Source organism: Eubalaena glacialis, chromosome 9 (genome assembly GCF_028564815.1).
Source record: "Eubalaena glacialis isolate mEubGla1 chromosome 9, mEubGla1.1.hap2.+ XY, whole genome shotgun sequence".
Lineage (NCBI taxonomy): Eukaryota > Metazoa > Chordata > Mammalia > Artiodactyla > Balaenidae > Eubalaena > Eubalaena glacialis.
The window spans coordinates 97597144-97603143 of NC_083724.1; positions in this window are offsets into that span (position 1 = coordinate 97597144).

Genomic DNA, 6000 nt, shown 5'->3' on the forward strand with positions numbered 1-6000 from the left:
GTTGAGAATCTGCCTGCCAATGCAGGGGACACAGCTTCGAGCCCTGGTCTGGGAAGATCCCACATGCCGTGGAGCGACTAGGCCCGTGGGCCACAATTGCTGAGCCTGCGCGTCTGGAGCCTATGCTCCACAACAAGAGAGGCTGCGATAGTGAGAGGCCTGCGCACCGTGATGAAGAGTGGTCCCCACTTACCGAAACTGGAGAAAGCCCTCGCACAGAAATGAAGACCCAACACACCATAAAATAAATAAATAAATAAATAAAAAATTAAAAAAAAAAGCCACCACCCTAGATTTCTGTATTTAGCAAAATTATCCTTCAAAAGTGGAAGAAAAATAGACTTTTTCAAACAAACAAAATTTAAGGTTTTTTTTTGCCAATAGGCCTGCCTTGCAAGAAGTGTTAAAAGTTCTACAAAGAGAAGGAAAATGATATATATCAGAAACTCAGATCAACATAAAGAAACGAAGAAATTTGGAGAAAGAATAAGTAAAGGTAAAATAAAAACGTTTATTTTTCTTATTCTTAATCAATATAACAAACATCAGTTTGTTCAAAATAGTGATAATGACTATGTATTCAGTGATGGACTATAGCATATGGATGAATAACACCAATGTTATAAGGAACAGGAGGGAAGAATTGGGAATACTCTGGTATAAAGTAGTTGCACTACGCATGAAGCAGTATAATGTTATATGAAATTGAACTTGGATTAATTGTAAAGATATAACGCAAAATCAAGGATATCACTAAATATGTTTATATATATATTCATATATACATATACACGAAATATTGAGAGGAGAAAAAATGGAATGATAAAATGCTCAATTAAAATCAGAGAAGGGACCAGAGGGCAGACAGCAGAAGCAAGAAAAACTACAATGCTGCAGCCTGTGGAACAAAAACCACATTCACAGAAAGACAGACAAGATGAAAAGGCAGAGGGCTATGTACCAGATGAAGGAACAAGATAAAACCCCAGAAAAACAACTAAATGAAGTGGAGATAAGCAAGCTTCCAGAAAAAGAATTCAGAATAATGAGTGTGAAGATCACCCAGGACCTCGGAAAAAGGGTGGAGGCAAAGATCGAGAAGATGCAAGAAATTTTTGACAAAGACTTGGAAGAATTAAAGAAGAAACAAACAGAGATGAACAATACAATAACTGAAGTGAAAAATACACTAGAAGGAATCAATAGCAGAATGACTGAGGCAGAAGAACGGATAAGTGACCTGGAAGACAGAAAGGTGGAATTCACTGCTGTGGAATAGAATAAAGAAAAAAGAATGAAAAGAAATGAAGACAGCCTAAGAGAGCTCTGGGCAACATTAAACGCAACAACATTCGCATTAGAGGGGTCCCAGAAGGAGAAGAGGGAGATAAAGGACCTGAGAATATATTTGAAGAGATTATAGTTGAAAACTCCTCTAACATGGGAAAAGAAATAGCCACCCAATTCCAGGAAGTGCAGAGAGTCCCATACAGGGTAAACCTAAGGAGAAACACACTGAGACACATACTAATCAAATTGGCAAAAAATTAAAGACAAAGAAAAATTATTGAAAGCAGCAAGGGAAAACAGACAAATAGTATACAAGGGAGCTCCCATAAGGTTAACAGCTGATTTCTCAGCAGAAACTCTACAAGCCAGAAGGGAGTGGCATGACATATTTAAAATGATGAAAGGGAAGAACCTGCAACCTAGATTCCTCTACCTGGCAAGGAGCTCATTCAGATTAGATGGAGAAATCAAAAGCCTTACAGACAAGCAAAAGCTAAGAGAATTCAGCACCACCAAACCAGCTCTACAGCAAATGCTAAAGGAACTTCTCTAAGTGGGAAACACAACAGAAGGAAAGGACCTACAAAAACAAACCCAAAACAATTAAGAAAATGGTCATAGGAACATACATATCGATAATTACCTTAAACATGATGGGATTAAATGCTCCAACCAAAAGACACTGGCTCGCTGAATGGATACAAAAACAAGAGCCATAAATGCTGTCTACAAGAGACCAACTTCAGACCTAGGGACACATACAGATTGAAAGTGAGGAGATGGACAAAGAAACTCCATGGAAATGGAAATCAAAAGAAAGCTGGAGTAGCAATGCTCATATCAGATAAAATAGACGTTAAAATAAAGAATATTACAAGAGACAAGGAAGGACACTACATGATGATCAAGGGATCAATCCAAGAAGATATAACAATTATACATATATATGCACCTATCAAAGGAACACCTCAGTACGTAAGCAACTGCTAACAGCTATAAATGAGGAAAGCGGCAGTCAGACAATAATACTGGGGGATTTAACACATCACTTACACCAATGGACAGATCATCCAAGCAGAAAATTAATAAGGAAACACAAGCCTTAAATGTCACAATAGGCCAGATAGATTTAATTGGTATTTAGGGGACATTCCATCCCAAAACAGTAGGTTACATTTTCTTCTCAAGTGTGCATGGAAAATTCTTCAGGATATATCACCTCTTAAGTCACAAATCAAACCTCAGTAAATTTAAGAAAGTTGAAATCATATCAAGCACCTTTTCTGACCACAACGCTATGAGATTAGAAACCAACTACATGGAAAAAAAATAAAAAACACAAACACATGGAGGCTAAACAATACGATACTAAATAACCAAGAGATCACTGAAGAGATCAAAGAGGAAATCAAAAAATACCTAGAGACAAATGACAATGAAAACACAATGATCCAAAACCTATGGGATGTAGCAAAAGCAGTTCTAAGAGCAAAGTTTATAGCAATACAATCCTACCTCAAGAAACAACAAACATCTCAAATAAACAACCTAACCTTACACCTAAAGGAACTAGAGAAGGAAGATCAAAGAAAACACAAAGATAGTAGAAGGAAAGAAATGATAAAGATCAGAGCAGAAATAAATGAAATAGAAACAAAGAAGACAATAGCAAAGGTCAATAAAACTAAAAGCAAGTTCTTTGAGAAGATAAACAAAATTGATATACCATTAGACAGGCTCATCAAGAAAAAGAGGAAGAGGACTGAAATCAATAAAATTAGAAATGAAAAAGGAGAAGTTACCACAGACACCGCAGAAATACAACGCATCCTCAGAGACTACTACAAGCAACTCTATGCCACTAAAATGGACAACCTGGAAGAAATGGACAAATTGTTAGAAAGGTATAAACTTCCAAGACTGAACCAGGAAGAAATAGAAAATATGAACCGACCAATCACAAGCAATGAAATAGAAACAGGGATTAAAAATCTTCCAACAAACAAAAGTCCAGGACCAGATGGCTTCACAGGTGAATTCTATCAAACATTTAGAGAAGAGTTAATAGCCATCCTTCTCAAACTCTTCCAAAAAGTTGTAGAGTCAGGAACACTCCCAAACTCATTCTATGAGGCCACCATCACCCTGACACCAAAACCAGACAAAGATACTAGAAAAAAAGAAATTTACAGACCAATATCACTGATGAATATAGATGCAAAAATCCTCAACAAAATACTAGCAAACAGATTCCAACAACACATTAAAAGGATCATACACCATGATCAAGTGGGATTTATCCCAGGGATGAAAGGATTCTTTAATATGTGCAAAGCAATCAATGTGATACACCATATTATCAAATTGAAGAAGAAACACCATATGATCATCTCAAGAGACGCAGAAAAAGCTTTTGACAAAATTCAACATCCATTTATGATAAAAAACTCCCCAGAAAGTGGGCATAGAGGGAACCTAACTCAACATACTAAAGGCTATATACGACAAACCCACAGCAAACATCATTCTCAATGGTGAAAAACTGAAAGCATTTCCTCTAAGATCAGTAACAAGTAAAGGATGTCCACTCTCACCACTATTATTCAACATAGTTTTGGAAGTCCTAGCCTTGGGAATCAGAGAAGAAAAAGAAATAAAAGGAATCCAAATTGGAAAAGAAGAAGTAAAACTGTCACTGTTTGCAGATGGCATGGTTGTCTACATGGAGAATCCTAAAGATGCCACCAGAAAACTACTAGAGCTAATCAATGAATTTGGTAAAGTTGTAGGATACAAAATTAATGCACAGAAATCTCTTGCATTCCTATACACTAATGATGAAAATCTGAAAGAGAAATCAAGGAAACACTGCCATTTACCATTACAACAAAAAGAATAAAATACCTAGGAATAAACCTACCTACAGAGACAAAAGACTTGTATGCAGAAAACTATAAGACACTGATGAAAGAAATTAAAGATGATACAAACAGATGGAGAGATATACCATGTTCTTGGATTGGAAAAATCAATATTGTGAAAATGACTATAGTACATAAAGGAATCTACAGATTCAATGCAATCCCTATCAAATTACCAATGGCATTTTTTACGGAACTAAAACCAAAAATCTTAAAATTTGTATGGAGACACAAAAGACCCTGAATAGCCAAAGTGGTCTTGAGGAAGAAAAAACGGAGCTGGAGGAATCAGACTCCCTGACTTCAGACTATACTACAAAGCTACAGTCATCCAGACAATATGGTACTGGCACAAAAACAAAAATAGAGATCAATGGAGCAGGATAGAAAGCCCAGAATTAAACCCACACACCTATGGTCAACTAGTCTATGACAAAGGAAGCAAGGGTATACAATGGAGAAAAGACAGTCTCTTCAATAAGTGGTGCTGGGAAAACTGGACAGCTACATGTAAAAGAATGAAATTAGAACACTCTTAACACCATACACAAAAATAAACTGAAAATGGATTAGAGACCTAATTGTAAGACTGAACACTATAAATCTCTTAGAGGTAAACATAGGAAGAACACTCTTTGACATAAATCACAGCAAGATCTTTTTTGATCCACCTCTGAGAGTAATGGAAATAAAAACAAAAATAAACAAATGGGACCTAATGAAGCTTAAAAGCTTTTGCAAAGCAAAGGAAACTACAAACAAGACGAAAAGGCAACCTTCAGAATGGGAGAAGATATTTGCAAATGAATCAACGGAAAAAGGATTAATCTCCAAAATATATAAACAGCTCCTGCAGCTCAACTTTAAAAGAAACAACAAAGAACCCAATCCAAAAATGGGTAGAAGACTTAAATAGACATTTTCCAAAGAAGACATACAGATGGCCAGGAAGCACATGAAAAGCTGCTCAACGTCACTAATTATTATAGAAATGCAAATCAAAACTACAATGAGGTATCACCTCACACCAGTTAGAATGGGCATCATCAGAAAATCTACAAACAACAAATGCTGGAGAAGGTGTGGAGAAAAGGGAAACCTCGTGCACTGTTGGTGGGAATGTAAATTGATACAGCCACTATGGAGAACAGTATGGAGGTTCTTTAAAAAACTAAAAATAGAATTACCATGTGACCCAGAAATCCCACTACTGGGCATATACCCAGAGAAAACCATAATTCAAAAAGACACATGCACCCCAATGTTCATTGCAGCACTATTTTCAATAGCCAGGACATGGAAGCAACCTAAATGCCCATCGACAGATGAATGGATAAAGAAGATGTTGTACATATATACAATGGAATATTACTCAGCCATAAAAAGGAATGAAATTGAGTTATTTGCAGAGACGTGGATAGATCTAGAGACTGTCATACTTAGTGAAGTAAATCAGAAAGAGAAAAACAAATATCGTATATTAACGCATAGATGTGGAACCTAGAAAAATGGTACAGATGAACCGGTTTGCAGGGCAGAAATTGAGACACAGATGTACAGAACAAACGTATGGACAGCAAGGGGGGAAAGTGGTGGGGAGGTGGTGGTGGTGTGATGATTGGGAGAGTGTGATTGACATATATACACTAATATGTTTAAAATGGATAACTACTAAGAACCTGCTGTATAGAAAAATAAATAAAATAAAATTCAAAACAAAGAGGGCTTCCCTGGTGGTGCAGTGGTTGAGATTCTGCCTGCTAATGCAGGGGACACGGGTTCGAGCCCT